The 16,832-nt window shown below is 33.8% G+C and overlaps 1 long non-coding RNA gene across 1 annotated transcript; it reads left to right on the forward strand.

Annotated features, from left to right (window-relative positions):
- Window positions 1-2,701: 2,701 nt before the first annotated feature.
- On the forward strand, window positions 2,702-16,631 carry LOC124973916 (uncharacterized). The gene is made up of 4 exons (XR_007106720.1): window positions 2,702-2,776; window positions 3,963-4,014; window positions 5,866-5,964; window positions 16,462-16,631. It is a non-coding gene; the product is annotated as an uncharacterized LOC124973916 (long non-coding RNA).
- Window positions 16,632-16,832: the final 201 nt, after the last annotated feature.

The raw sequence follows: 16,832 nt of genomic DNA on the forward strand, positions 1-16,832 counted from the left end.
AATATGAATTTATAATTAAATTGATTAAATGACTCTGACAGGATTCAATTGAGATATATGCTGCCATATTTTAATTCAGCTTTGACATTGATTTATAAGAAAACATTTTTCCTCCTCTGAATACAGATCAATGTTCTGTCCAGCATTTTCATTTTGACATTGGTATACTTACCAATGTATTTGTATTAAAGGTCATTGCAAAAATTATTTTACTAATGGAAACTTAACTGCCAATTTAACCAAATATTTCTGATTTTGATTTAGTACATTTGGGACTTGTAATTTTGTGAAATACTTATGTGATTTAACTAACTCTATTCCTATAAAAATAAATCCATGGTTGCTGGATAACATTCTTTCCAGAAATACTTATGAGTTGTAAATCAAGAATATACCTGCACCTAGCAATGAAGTGTTTGCTCATATGTCTATGACATGTTTTATTTATTTTCTTCTCAATGGTGAACAATGAGAGAGAAACTTGTCCCTGCTAAGAAGTTGCTCTCCCACTGAGGTTCTCCCACAGATCTCTCAGATTCTTGAAGGATTTTTATATATTTGAATTGCACAAAAGTGTCCATAAAATCATAAAAGAGTTTTCTCAACATAGGAAGACATTGTCATAGGAGATAATGCATGGTAAATGAAAGCAAAATTCACAGTTGCAGCATTGAATTACATAATGCATTTTGAAACCTTGAGTACCAGTTAAGACCAGAATCTCAAATTTATGTAAACCAGTTTCTTATTTGTTCCTTAATTAACTTTCATTCAACACAGGTCACTGGACATTTTCTATCCTCTGTATTTCTGGAAATACTCCCAGAGTCAGGCTGCAATCAACTCCTAGTACCCTACTGCAATTCTCATTACACATCACAATTCATACACATGCCCCTCTTGTCCATCTGCTTGTATCATTAAGGTTGGTCTGGTTCTTTATGCATATACGGCATATATGACCAACAGTTGTATATAGAACATGGATGTCCAAGCATCTTGACTTTTGAAAGACTCTTTCATAATAAAAATTCTGCCTTACTCTGTATTCTGAACACTTTCTTTTCCTGCTATGCCCTCTACCAGTTCTCCTTGCCAATCCCTGTATTGACAGACACTTTCCATTTAAATCTAGCCTCAATGTACAGCCTTTCATGCTCTCAGCATTTTTTGTCACTGGCTAAAATTTCACTATTTTTTTTACTTTTGAAGTGGGCATTTATCTCTACCACTAGAAAGGACTGCATCCCTGATATTATTTTTCTCCTCTGGATCTTACCATATTCTCAATTATGGGGAGAGACATGTAATGTCTCCGCAAGTGTTATACTGAAATATTGGACTAGTAAAATTACTCCTCAATTATGTCAATATGTACTGGGTTCAGAGGGGCACACATGTACTTGCATGTACTTGAGAGGTTGAGACAGGCTTCTGTCATGTTTCTAGTCAATCAAGAAATTTATTGACAACTTTTCTCCAAATATAATCACATGTGTTTAAAATTTCTATGAATCTTTTCTAATACAAATTCTGCCTCACTCTGTATCTTGCTACCTTTCTCTGCTTGATCCATCCTCTGTAATTTCTCCTTCCCAATTCATATATCATCAGATAAACCCATTCCATTTAAAAACTTTTCTATATGCAGCCTTTCATACTCTCTGCATTTCCTGCTTCTGGCTGATAACCTCACTTTTTACGTGTCCATTCATCTCAATCTAGAAAAACACTTAATTCCTGGCACCTTTTGGCTCCTCTAGCTCTTACTACAAACTCAAATATCAGGGGAAATAATTAAAATTGTTGACAGCAACATAAAGTAGAATTTGTCCCATCAAGTCCAGGAACTGATACAGTAGAAAGGAAAAGGAATGTTTACAGGTCCCTTGTTTATTACCCAGAATGATAATTGGGAGTATCTGAGATTGCCCTATTGAAAACACAAGCAGATTCTGACAGGAATAAGAGGCTTAATCATGGAAGTTTCACACAAAAGTAACTTCTAAAATTTTAAGATAAAGAAATTTAAAAATATATATATAAAAAAAGCAAAAGGAGTTCATTGATAAAGATGTTAATGTGATTACTCTTTGGGACACTAAAGATGGGGTTAAATGGATTTTTAAAATTTAATATTTGAAGGAAGAGATAGTATAAACTGTGATGTTTCATATTTTGCTGGAAATTGAGTATTTTTTTCCTCTGAAATCTTCTTTCACTTTGAGTTAGTCAACCTGTGAGTTATTATAGGTCTTATACATGGCATGGTGACACCTAGTGTCTCCCAATGGTGTTCTAAAGTATTGGATCAGTAGAACTATATCCCTATGATGTACTGCACTCAGAGGGGCATGCCTATAATTGCAGGTCCTTGAGAGGCAGATGTAAGCCCCTGTCAGGTTGCCAGCAAACCAGGAAACTAATAAACATTCTGTTCCAAATATGAAGACATGGGGTTTAAAATAATTCCTATGATGCTTGACAGGATACACATATTCCTGCATAAAATACAAAGGATCACATTCCAACAATTAAATATTTCAAATAATGTCTATATTCACCTAAACTCATGCTTAACTTAAAATTATCATTGGGAAAATAAAATTTTAATATTATAGTTACTGTTCCTTTTTATTTGGATAAATTTTCTTTAACATTAATATTATAAGGTAGTTTAAGTAAATCTGTGAATGTTTCAGGAGAGTCACACTTGGACATTTCAATAGAGGAAGTGGAGGAGAGACTCCATGGCACTGGATTTAGCCAGCAACAGGTATGCATACATGTCATTTTGAATTCCAAATATCTTTCTTCTTTTGTTTCCAGAAGGTGAATTAGGGCAAATGACATACCTAATACACTTTGGGCATCCAACATCACAATTTCATATTTAATTGTACAACATTTAAGTGGTAATGAATCTGAAAATAGTTTTAGAAATCAAGTTGGATTAAAGATAAACTTTATGCAGAAAATTGGACCAATATTTTAGAAAACTGTTTTGTTTTGAATTGTGTAACATCCTTAAATGATGAGAGATAAATTAGAGACTGAGAAGTAATCAGTTGACACTCGGAACATTCATAAATATAATGACCAATAAACAGATTCATGTAAAATCATCTTCATTTCCAAAGGATCAGCACTGAATTTCACATTACCTGCCATCCATACCATAGTTAAAGAAATCATATTCCATTATTTCTAATGTCTTGATTAAAGATGATAAAAACTGCAAAACAGACACACACCTACCTTCTTGTTAATAGAACCAAAACCATTCAGGATACATACTTTACTGATAATATACCAAAAATATCTATCAGGTTTATGTTCTTTCCCTTCAAGAATGCAAAAGAATTACTAAATATATTTAACTTATCTCTTTACACAGTGTTAGGGTTAAGTACTTTGATGCATTTGTTGGGATGTTATAAAATATTGGAGGTGTCATTTTGCCTCCTGGTTCTCATGTTATATGTGTCAGCCAGTGGAGGATTTGCATATCTTTCAATGGATTTCTCTTCCACATCTACCTGTGGGTTCTTGTAATATGCAGGTTTGTCATGAAGATGGGTCTGGTGCATTGTTTATATCTGAGCATCACATCTGAAAATGAGCATGATACACATGCTGGTTTCATTCAGTATCTCTGCAAGGAGAAAGAATACACTCAATTAATGATCACAGCTTACAGAAATATATTTACCATGAGTAAGTAAAATGTATGTATTAAATGATCTCAAGAACACCACAAAATAAGGGACTGAGTGGGAAAACTCAGCTTCATCAACACTGCTGCATATGCTTGTATCTCCTGTGCAAAGTATTGTTGCAAATAATTTAATGGTCTTATTTCCAATTCCAATGATTTCACAGATATGAGAATGGTGATGTCCAAAGAGTGGTGATGAAATGAAATCTATATGCAATTAATTATCACTATTATTGTTTTCCAGAGTGACTCTGAGCAACATGCAGAGGTGTGTGCTTTTTGTGGACATGCAGAAGGTAAGAACCACATGAGGATCCAAAGTACCTTGCAGAGAATATTGCCAAAAATATGGGCACTACTATATAGTAAATGCTCAAAGAGTGTGTCTGTTTTCTAGCTATTGAACAAAAGGGAAGGTAAGGAATGGCATAACATATTAGGTTTCAGCCACAGGTTTAATTGTGGGTATTGCTAAAGAAGAGAATAATGAATTTCCTTTAAGATATGCTTTTATCTCAGATAAATTGGAAATAAGGAAAAGGAGAGAAAAAGAGGAAAGAAGACTGAGAACTACACTAAATACACAGATTCAAAAGGAAAAAAGAATCAGTGGTTCTCAGGAGAGGTTGGGAAATTCAAGACCCACCTGAGAAGGGAAAGGAGCAGTTTTTTTCACACTGTGGGAAGAACTTGTTAGTTTCAAGTTTTCAAGATGAATGAAAGGGAGTGTAGATCTGTCTCAACCTTGGTGAGTTTTCACAGTTGGAAATGGATTAGGCATGAAGACCTGATCCACAAAGCTAAGTTCATTGACCAACATTGAGTGGAAATATATAAAATCTAATGATTGCAACATGGAGCCACTCTCTATGACAAAAAAATATATGATAGAAACAACAAATGAAAAATTAAAAAGACATATGAGTAGTCAAGGGGAATCCCCCAAATCCACAGGTATCTAAAATTCACTTTGGAAAGATTACAGATCTTTTGAAAATTTAATTTGAGGGAACTCCAAGGGAGGAATCCAGAGCTGCATTCTCATTAACATAGATGAATTGAAAGCTGACAAACTTTACACTGGAACTGTAAAACTGTATGGAATCATCTCTGGGGACCATGTTCCAAAGCTTCTGACTCAGGAGGACCTGGTTTCAACATGTCCATTACATTCAAAGGTGATTCTTGTTGATCCTGGCCTACAGAAAACACTATTTGTTGCCAGAGAATGGATGTCCTTTTGGGAAATACACAAGAACATTTCCTGGTTTCTACAGTTCAGGACACAAACGCATAAAGTGCAAGCATAAATCTGACTTTCATTCTGAGCAGGTCTCTTGAAGACTGGGAGTAACTCAGAAGATGAGATGGCAAAAGTATATGACTAAATATATTTGTTAGTTTGACAGGCAAGAAGGAGTGGCAAAAAGTCATACAAAGAACAAAAGAGGCAAAGACACAAGCTCCCACCTCAGATTTTTCTTTGGAAAACCTAAAGGGGAAGGGAAATGAGAGAGGAACCAGAAATTATGATGAAATGGAGAAAATGTTCATCAGCTTTTTTTACCTTGTCTGATTTCAAATGCAAATCTTGTATAGAGATGATTGGAACCCATGGGGGCTGCAAGAATCAGGGCATTCCACAGCTCCCAATTTGTCCCCTCCTTATCTAATAGACACTAAAATGTGTGAGGCTTCCATCTGTCATTGAGGTGAGCAAATTTGGATTTTTGAAGCATTCATTGTTTAAAAGAAGGCTAATTTTCCTTTGGTACTCTTCTTATGATCATCATTAACTGTTTTGTTTCTATCAGTACTTTATTGGTGTGCTGTTGGAAAACCAGGTCTTTGGCATGACAGAATAGCAGGATATTAGTGAGGTATCTTTGGAACTCAAGAAAGCAAATGTTGTTATCACCTGAGAGACTTGAACAAATACATGAGATGTCATTCCAGATTCATTTTTAACCAGAAGCCAGTAAGCAGGTTATTCCTAAAACACCATCACTGTTACTCTTAGTGAATTTACCACTTACTATGAAACACAATAATTTATTGGTATCTGATAATTCTGCAAGCTTTCAGAACACTTTTATTTTGGACTGATTTTCTGAACTCTTTATGAATTCTTAAACTTTTTTTCACAGATATGGGACCATCCACTTCACACAAAAGAGCAAAAATAAACTTGATGGTGGTGAGATGAGGGGACACAGGAAAAGGAGATGCATCAGTTGCCAGCAAGGGTATGAACAAACACAAACAACCAAATGTACACTAGCAGTTATTCTAAACACATATCTAAGCTGAGTAGCTCAGAAAACTGTCTCAGATGAATAAACAATTGTACCTTCCCCTGGAATCTCATCACAACTTTGGACTTCATAATTATGAGGCAAATGACAAACTGGAAATGTACTTATCATAAAATGGATTAAATGATTCTGAGAAGATTCACTCAAGTTGCCAGCTGCCACATTTTCATACTCCTTTGACATTGATCTTCTCTTGGTCCCTCTTTCCTACTCTGAATGCAGACCACTCTGCCCTCCAGCATTCTCTATCTTGCCATTAGTATGTATGCCAATAACTTTGTGTTAATGGTCATTGCAGATGGGTTTTACCACTGGATACTTGACTGAAAATTTTTCAAAACTTCTATTCCTGACTTTGATTCAGAACATTTAAGTCTTGTGACTTTTGTCAGCACATATATAATTTATTTTTTGCTTTTCTGTAAATTGCATCTCTTATTTACTGGATAACTCTATCCAGAAATTTTGACTTATAAATCGAGAATATCCTTGGACAGAGCAATGAAGTGTTTGCTCATATTTCTTTGACATGTTTTGTTTGATTATTTTCTCAATGGTGAACAATGAGGGAGATCCTCTTGCATGCTAAACTGTTGTTCTCCCACTGAGACTCTCCCACAGATCTCTCTAATTCTCATGTGTGTTTTTAATATGCAAGTTGCACAAAAGTGCTCAACAAGATCTTAAATGAGTTTCCTCAAAATAGAAAGTTATTGTCCTAGAAGGAGCTACATGGTAAATGAAAGCAACATTCACAATTGCTCCATTTTTTTTTTTACATGATAAAGTGGAAACTTTGAGATATGATCAGGAACAGTGTCTCACATTCCTGTGGCCCAGCTTCTTTTTTTGTTCTTTAATTAGATATCATTGTACACTGGTTACTGAAAGTTTTCTATTCTCTGTATTTTGGAAACATTCCCTCCAATCAAAGCATCTACTTCATAGATTACTGATTCCTTCTCATTATTCATCACCATTCATGCATATGTTCTTGATGTCTACCTGCTGGTAGATTTTAGAATGATCCTTGTCTTATGCTTTTAATGCACATAGGACCATCAGGTCTGTTTAGAACATGGAAGTCTCTGCACCTTCACTTGTCTAGGTAATTTCATAATGAAAATTCTTCCTCATCTGTATTTTTATTCCTCTCTCTCTGCCTACAAAATCTTCTCTCAATCATCCTTACCATTCACTATATGAATGGCCTCTGTCCATTTTAACCCTGTCTCTATGTGCAAACTTTCATGGTTTTAGCATTCCTTGTCACTGGATGATCACCTCAATACTGAAGTATTCATTCATGTCTATCTCTAGAAAAAAGTGAATCCCTGTATCCTTGCATCTCCTCTGACTCTTAGCACAAATAAATTATGAGTAGAGACACCTAGTGTCTCCCAAGTGGTTTTCTGAATTATTGTTTCAGTAAAATTACTTCTCAGTGATATGAGTGTGTCCTTGGTCCAGAGGGACACACCTGTAGATGTAGCTACCTTAGGGCTGAGACAATCACCTCTCAGGTTTCCAACTAACTAGAGAATTTACAGACACCATTTTTTCAAATACAAATGAGCAGTTTTTGAAAGAATAGCTACAGAACTTGCCAAGAAATCACATGTCTCTGGGTAAAATACACAACAATAAAAAAATTCAAATATAGGATGTATTCACCTAAAACTTACCTTAATTTAAATCTTTCACATTCACTAAAATTTTTCTATGCTCTATATTTCTGGAAATATTATCTTCAACCAGTCATGCATCAATGTTGTATATCACTGATGCATTATCATTATTCATCTTCATTCATGCACATGGCCTGATGTCCACCTGCTTGTAGCATTGAGGTTGATCCTGCTCTTCATGCATATGCTGCACATATGACTATCAGCTCTCATTGGAACTTGGATGTCCAAATATCTTACACTTCCTAAGAATCTTACTTAATACAAATTTTGCCTCACTCTGTATCTTGTTCATTCTGTCCCTGAACCATCCTGTGGAAGTTCTTTTTCCAATCCCCATATCATCAGATAAAAACATTGCATTTAAGAACTTTTTCTGTGCACAGGCTTTCATTCTCTCAGAATTTCCTGTCTCTGGCTAATAACCTTAATTTTGAAAACTCAATTCATCTCCTTCTATAACAGAATCATCCCTGGCACATTTTAACTTCTCTACTCTTTCCACAAACTCAAATATGAGGGGAAAGAAATAAAACCCTTGAGAGAAACATGATGTAAAAGTGATCCCCTCAAGTTCAGAAAATGATGGACTAGACAGAAAAAGAAACATTTACAGGTCCTATGTTTATCATCCAGTATGGAACCTGGAAAATATCTGAGGAAACCCTAGGGAAAGTACAACCAGATTATACCCAGAGTAATGGACATTATCATGGAAGATTCACAAGACTGATTCCTGTTAGAAAAAAGAAGAAAATCGAAGGAATGTAGGAAAAAAAAACAATATGGATTTCATTTACAATGGTGTAAATGTGAACATTTATGTGGGACACAAATATGATGTCCAAGATTTTTAAAATTTATTGTTTGAATGAAGAAATGGTAAACTGTGTGATGTGTCTTTGTTCCCTTGAAATTAATTTTTTTTCTGAGAAACTTTCTTTCACCTTGAATGGATCAACCTGTGAGTTATTATAGATTTTGTACATGGTGACACGCAGTGTCTCCCAGTGGTGTTCTGAAGTATTGGATCAGTAAAGCTACACCTCAATGATGTCTATATGTACTGGTTTCATACCTGTAATTGCAGGTCCTTGAGAGGCAGAGACAAACCCCTGTCAGGTTGCCAGCAAATGAGGGAATTACAGATCCTCTGTCTCCAAATATGAAGATATGTGGTTGAAATAATTTCTATTTTTCTTGCCAAGGGTACACATTCAGTACATAAAGTATGCAGACCCACACACATAAACAAATAAAATATTTCCAATAATAGTTATATTCTCCTAAAATTGTGCTTAATTTATTTTTTTAGGTTAAAATATTTTTTTTCATTTTTACAGGCTGCATTCTGATTCAGTGTACATAAATGGGGTACATTTCTATGGTTATACATGATGGAGATTCACACCATTCATGTAATCATACATGTACATAGGGTAATTATGTCTGTCTCATTCCACCATCTTTCATACCCCCACCCCCCTTCCCACCTCTCATTTACCTCTGTATAATCCAATATTTCTCCATTCATCTATTACTCCCCCCTTATGTATCATCATACACTTTTTAAGGGAAAACCTTTGGACTTTTGCTTTTTGGGATTGGCTTATTTCACTTTCCCTGATAAGCTTAATTTAAAGCTATCACTTGAAAAGTAATATTTTAGGATCATAGCTACTATTCCTTTTCATTTGGATAAATTATCATTCACACTATATTCTTTGTTATTTTAAGTATATCTGTGCATTTTTCAAGAGAGTCACTGTTGGACAAATCATCAAAGGAAGAGAAAGAGATACTTGATGGCACTGGATTTAGCCAGCAACAGGTATTCACTTGTGTCAATTTAGATTCCCAATTTCTTCCCATTTTTTTGATACCAGAAGGTAAATTAGGACAAACTTAGTGACCTCATAGAATACTCTTTGGACATCCAAACTTTGTAATTTTATTCTAATAATAAAATATTTAACTGGTCATGAACATGAAAATAGTTTTAGGAACCAAGGTGGATTGATTTTATACTTTATGCAAGCAATGGCACTGATGTTTTTGAAATAATATTTGCATTTTCTTCTCTGTGATATCCTTAAATTATGGATAAATTGGAGACTTAGGGGTAAGCAGTTGAAACTAAGTACATACATAGATGCAATGACCTTTGAACCTATTCATATAAAAACAGTTTAATTTTCAAAGTCTCAACATTTGGTGTCACATTACCTGTCATCCTTTCCAAAGTTAATGGTATAATTCTCCATGGATTCTAATGTCTTTTTGGAGGAAGATGACAAAGTCAAATTGAACACAAAAGTGCATGTTAATGGAATCAAAATCATTAAGAATGAGTACTTTTCTCTTATTTTCAAACATTATCTATTTAAATTTCTTTTCCTGAAAGAAATGAATGAATTAAATGAATTAATATTTATTATACTTATTTGCTTACTGTTTCATAAAAGACCTTGAATGAAATTATTGTAAAATCATGACACATTGAAAGTGTCTTTTTGTATACTCTTTCATGTGGTCTGTTAGTAGATGGAGGATTTACATGCATTTGCACAGATTTATCTTCTACTGTTACTTGTGCTTCCTGGTAGTGTGTATGTTTATCATGGGGATGTGTCCAGGGCAAATTTTATATCTGAATATCACATCTGAAAATGAGCATGTTCTACATGGCCATTTCACTCACCAGCATCTCCATAAGGGGATAAAATAAAATCCAACAATGATCACAGCTTAAAGCAAACATTTATCTCCTGTAAATAAAATGTATATTTTAAATGATCTCTACAACACCACAAAATGAAGAGATTTGGTAGGAAATAACAATTTTTACCTGGCAAAATGAGATCTTTTTTATAATTAAAAATTTTGAGACATATTTTAAAAAGAAATGAGAATGAAAGACATGGGAGTAAACAGAGACAGAAAAAGACATGAGCAGCAATTTAATAAAAATTAAGAAAAGAAAGAATTTAAAATGAGATCTTAAAAGGTTTTTGGATAGGAACCAAAAAATGAAATGAATTTCTCATCAAAAAGAATGATCCTCCCAAACTGGACCAGTAGGACATACACAATTTAAACTAATCAATATAAAACAATGAAATAAAAGAAGCCATCAAGAGCCTGCCAACCAGAAAAAGTCAAGGAACAGACAAATTCTCAACTGAGTTCTACAAGACCTTCAAAGAAGAACTCATTCTAATACTTCTCAAAGTATTCTAGGAAATAGGAAAGGAGGGGACCCTACCAAACTCATTCTATGAAGCTAATATCACCCTCATACCCAAATCAGACAAGGACACATCAAGAAAAGAAAATTTTAGACCAATATCCTTGATAAATATAGATGCAAAAAGGTTTAAACAAATCCTGGCAAACCATATCCAAAAACATATTAAGAAGATAGTGCACCATGACTAAGTGGGGTTCATCCCGGGAATGCAAGGTTGGTTCAGCATCTGTAAATCAATGAATGTAATCCATTTTATCAATAGAGTTAAGGATAAGAATCATATGGCTACTTCAATTGATGAAGAAAAGCATTTGACAAAATACAACACCCCTTCATGCTCAAAACACTAGAAAAAATAGGGATAGTAGGAACATACCTGAACATTGTAAAGACTGTTTATGATAAGCCCATGACCAACATCATTCTTAATGGAGAAAAACTGAATCATTCTCTTTATGAACTGGAACAAGAAAGGGATGCCCTCTTTCACCACTTCTATTCAACATCATTCTTGAAATACTAGCCAGAGAAATTAGAATAAAGAAATTAAAGGGATATGAAGAATAGGAAAAGAGGAACTCAAGCTGTCACTATTTGCTGATTCTGTATTTAGAGAATCTAAAAAACTCCTCCAGAAAACTTCTAGACCTCATTAATGAATTCAGAAAAATAGCAGGATATAAAATCAACACACATGAATCTAAAGCATTTTTATACATAAGTGATGAAACATCTGAAAGGGAAATGAGAAAAACAACTCCATTCACAATATCCTCAAAAAAAAAATACTTAGGAATCAGTCTAAACAAAGAGGTGAAAGATCTGAACAATAAAAACTACAAAACATTAAAGAAAGAAATTGAAGAAGACCTTAGAAGATGGAAAGATCTCCCATGTTCTTGGATAGGCAGAATTAATATTATCAAAATGGCCATATTTCCAAGGGTGCTATACAGATTTAATGCAATTCCAATTAAAATCCCTGTGACATTTCTCATATAAACAGGAAAGCAATTATGAAATTCTTCTGGAAGAAGAAAAGACCCAGAATACCCAAAGCAATCCTGGGCAGGATGGTTGATGCAGGAGGTAACACAATAACAGACCTTAAACTCTACTGTAGATCAATAGTAACAAAAATGGCATTGTATTGGTACCAAAATAGACAAGTATACCAATGGTACAGGATAGAAGACATGGGACATACCCACATAAGTACAGTAACCTCATATTAGACAATGGTGCCAAAAACAATAGAGAAAAAATAGTCTCTTGAACAAATGGTGCTGGGAAAATTGAACATCCAAGTGCAGTAAAATGAAATTAAACCCCTGTCTCTCACCCTCTACAAAATTCAATTCAAAATGATTCAAGGATCTAGGAATTAGACCTGAGACCCTTCACCAAATAGAAGAAGCCGTAGGCTTGATTCTCCATCTCGTTGGCTTTGGACCAGATTTTCTTAACAAGACCCCCAGAGTGTAAGAAATAAGAGCAAGAAGCAATAAATGGGATAGATTCAAACTAAAAAGTTTTTTTTCTCAGTATAAAAAAAAAAATCAATGTGAAAAGAGAGCCTACAGAGTGGGAGAGAAGCTTTTCCACACCCACTTCAGACAAAGAACTCATCTCCATAGTACATAAAGAACTTAAAAAATTTACAACAAAAATACAAAGAACCATTCCATAAATGGGCTAAGGAACTGGGCAGAAACTTCACAGAAGAAGATATACAGGTGATCAATAAATATATGAAAAAGTGCTCATCACCACTAGTAATTAGAGAAATGCAAATTAAAACTACCCTAAGATTTTATCTAACTCCAATTAGAATGCCTATTATCAAGAACACAAGCAATAATAAGTGTTGGCATGGATGTGGGGGAAAAGACAAACTCTTACATTGCTGGTGGAATTACAAATTCATGGAGTCACTCTGGAAAGCCGTGTGGAGATTCCTGAGAAAACTATGATAATGCTATTCAGCTCTTTTCAGTGAATACCCCTCAAACCAAACTTTTCCCCCCTATACCTACCAGCCTCCATAATGTACCTGGCATCCATTTGAGTCATTCAGATGAGAAACATATATTTAAATCATTGCTTGTTTTCTTTTTAAAAGTTATTCTTAAATATCATTATTATTATCATTATATTTACCATTATTATTTTATTGGTGCTTTCAAATGAAACCAAGTTCTTTGGCTTCAAAGTAATTCACTTTATTTCCCAACAGAATTCTTGTCTATAGATACCTAATTTTTAAATCAGTCATCCCTTTTATTAAACTCTTGATAAGCCACAGCAGACTCAGTTTTCAAATCAAAGTTTTTATGAAGTATATTCCTTGAATAACAGGACTGTTACTATTAGTGCATATACCACTGACTAAAATACAAAGCCTCATTTATGTCTGATAATTCTGTGAACTTTCAGTTACCTTTTTATTTTAGATTCCCAAATCTCAAATCTTTCTGCCTTCTCATACATTATTTTTTATGTGGAGTGTGTCTTTGCAAAAGAGTGGAAAGAGACTTGATGTTGGTTATACCTTAGGATACAGGAAAAAAAATATTTCCCCATGTGGGTATGAAAAACAAGGACATGTATATTAGCTGTTATTCCAAGGAATATTTCAGAGCTAATTAGTTCAAAAAGCTCTCTCTGATGAGAAATTATGTATACCTTCTTCTGAAACCTCATCACAAATTTGGACTTACTAAATAGTCAGACAAATGGAGAGAAGTTCTGTACTTGTAATAAAATGAATTAAATAATTCTGATCTGTTTTGTGGAAGAGATGTGTGACTACATTTTTACTTCAGCTTTCATGTTAAACTTTTCAAAACTTTTATTCCTCTGAATAGGAGTCACTGTGCTCTCCAGCATTCTGCATCTTTCCATTGTTTTATATACCCTTTTCTGTATGTTTATGGTCATAAAAACTGTGATCTTAATGTTGGAAATATAACTGCATGTTTCACTAAACCTATATTCCTAATATTATTTACCACATTTTAGACATGAGACCATTTAACAAAAGTCCTTAGCAAACACAGAAACCCCAAAGTTAATATCATCTTTATTATACATAACCACTGGGACTCAGCTCCACATTCATTGAGGAGGAAGATGAGGGTGGGATTTTTTTAATATTTTCAGATTTTTTTGAATGTATATTTCCTTTGCTTTTCAATAACTCAGGACTCACATGCTTCCTGCAAGGTAATTAATCTTCTATGATTATTTTATGTTATTAACTGGGTAATAGAGTAAATACACACTGTTTATGTAATATCTTGTCTGCAAGCACATGAAGCCTACCATCATAATCAAAGATTTTTTCCATATAAATCAAAACTGAAGAAGGAAACAAGGACAATCAAATCAGGTAAAATTTTGAAGTACAATTTTTCTGTAAAGTTAGCCAAAAACATTGGAAATGCTGGCAGTTTTTCTATTCCTAATTTTTTCCCCAATTTAATGAGAGTATTTATCCTCCCAAAGACCAAAGTCAATATTGGTATTCATTTTTTCTTCAATGATATATTCCTGCATAAGAAAGATTTTTAAAATTTAAACTTTTTCTCAGCTTTCTTTGTCTTTCATTCTCCAATGTAATCCCTTTGCCATTTATGAATTCTCAAAGGTAAATTATCAGACCATAACCTTTTAAAAATAATATAGTTTAAAAATTCTTATTGCAGAGATAGGTAGTGATTAAAATTATATTCCCAGCTTCCTAAAAGATTTAGGAACAAATTTTACTAGAGGCAGAATGTAGGGTTCAGTTTGGTAAATATAGAGAAGACATCTCTTAAATAAATTTAGTTTATTTCTAGTACAAGACCCAGGTTATTGAGTAATTACAATGAACATACATTGTACTTTAGGTAACATTGTTTTTCTTCTCTATGGAGGGGAGGATTGAAACCAGGCCTTTTCACATGCTGAGCAGTTGCTCTACCACTGAGCTTGGCTGCCAGCCTTCTCTTTAAATTTGATGAACCTGTAAAATCCTTTTATCTAAATTGTTCAGAGAAAATACTTAAATTAATTCACTCAAAATAGGAAGATGTTTAAAAAAATCACATGATAAACAAGCAACTTAAACAGCTGAGGTGCTTAATATTGCATCTTATTTTGTTCCTTTTGGTGGTACATTAATGAGGGGAGTCTCATTTTCCAGAGACCCAGAATTGATTTTTTACTCATTAAATAAAACTTGATTCTTCACCAGGTTACTGAAAATTTTGTATTCCAAATGTCCTGAAAACATTCCCTTAGTTCAGGCCTGCATCATCTTGACTTTGCACTGATGCGTGCTTATGCCTTCACCTTCATCTCCCCACATTCTGGGTGATCTACTTCCAATGCAATTAAGACATGAACCACTCTTTAGAACAAGAATGGGAAAGCGTTTTACACTTATCTATCAATCTTCTATTACAAGATTTCTTCCTAATTATCTTTTTTCCCTTTCCTCCCTGTGCCCTTTCCTCTGGCATTAATCTTCACAGATTCATATATATTTAGAAGAATATAGACCCAATTTAATAGACATCTACCTCAATTTTTAAGGCTTATCAAGCTCTTATCCTCTCTTACCCACTGGCTGATAATCTCAGTTTTTATTTCTCTGTTCAGGCATTGCTACTAAATATTATCTCTGACATTAATTATCTACCTTAGCACTTACCAGTAACTCAAAAAATAATGAGTCAAATAAATAAACACTAATTTAACAGAGATGACTTAAAGATCATTTCCTTTTCACAAGTAAAAGGGATTTACAAGTAAAGAAACAATGTACAGTTTAAATCATAAGGATACACTAGAAAAGTTGATAAGGTGCTAATGTTGGCTTGAGTAAAGAAAATTTATTGAGAGAAGTAGGACACAAATCAAGTAAAGGTGCATGAAGCACACTGAATCTTTAGAGTAGAAAAACATTTGTCAAAATTTTGGATAAAAACATTTCAGATAAGGAACTGAGTGTTCACAATGAAGGTGTAAAAATTATTACTCACTTTGGAAACCATTAATGATTAACAGGAGTTGCTTAAGTTATTTTTATGGAGTAGAAAATAGTGAACAGTATGAATTTCTGTTTTTATGTATTTTTAAATTTTGTGTATGAGAATTGTTCCATTTATATTGGCTAGGATTGTGGATGAATCCTGGAGGCATTCCTTTGCATTGAACATGGTGACATCCTCTTTACCCAACAAGTGGATTTTTCAAGTTTTGGGTAATCAAAAGTATTATCTAAAGAATAAAAGATTTATAGTGCACAATGGAGCACATCCACAAGACTTCAAGTTGAACAATAGAAGGGGTCTTATACCCTCTCTTTGATCTGTAGAACATAATACACATATGTTTTAGGCACTCTACATTTTTTTCAGCATATGAATAATGCTTGGGAAAATATATAGTTAATCATATATAAGTTACTCACATATCTCTTTTGCTTTCTTCCTGATATAGATTCTATTATCCAATTGAGACATCTAAATGCAGATTCTTCATTTCACATAATAACAAAACTTAAAAATATTCACTGCTCACAGTGTTCACTGCCTGCAGAAAAAATGGAAAAACTGGAAACTGAGTTTTGTGAACTTAAAAATGAGTATTCTGAAGCAAAAATAGTGATATCAAAGGTTGCACAGGAAAATGTAGTTTTAAAATAACTCCAAAATTTGAGGTAAGTGTAAACTAGAACTCTTTCCTTTATACTACTGGTCCTTGGAGGAAGATTTGTAACTTCTGACTTATTTCTTGGCATTTTGCAACAGAGAAAGAAAACATTTTACTCATGTGAAATATAAAATTCTAGTGAATAAGAGAACACACTG

Source organism: Sciurus carolinensis, unplaced genomic scaffold (assembly GCF_902686445.1).
Source record: "Sciurus carolinensis unplaced genomic scaffold, mSciCar1.2, whole genome shotgun sequence".
Taxonomy (NCBI): Eukaryota; Metazoa; Chordata; class Mammalia; order Rodentia; family Sciuridae; genus Sciurus; species Sciurus carolinensis.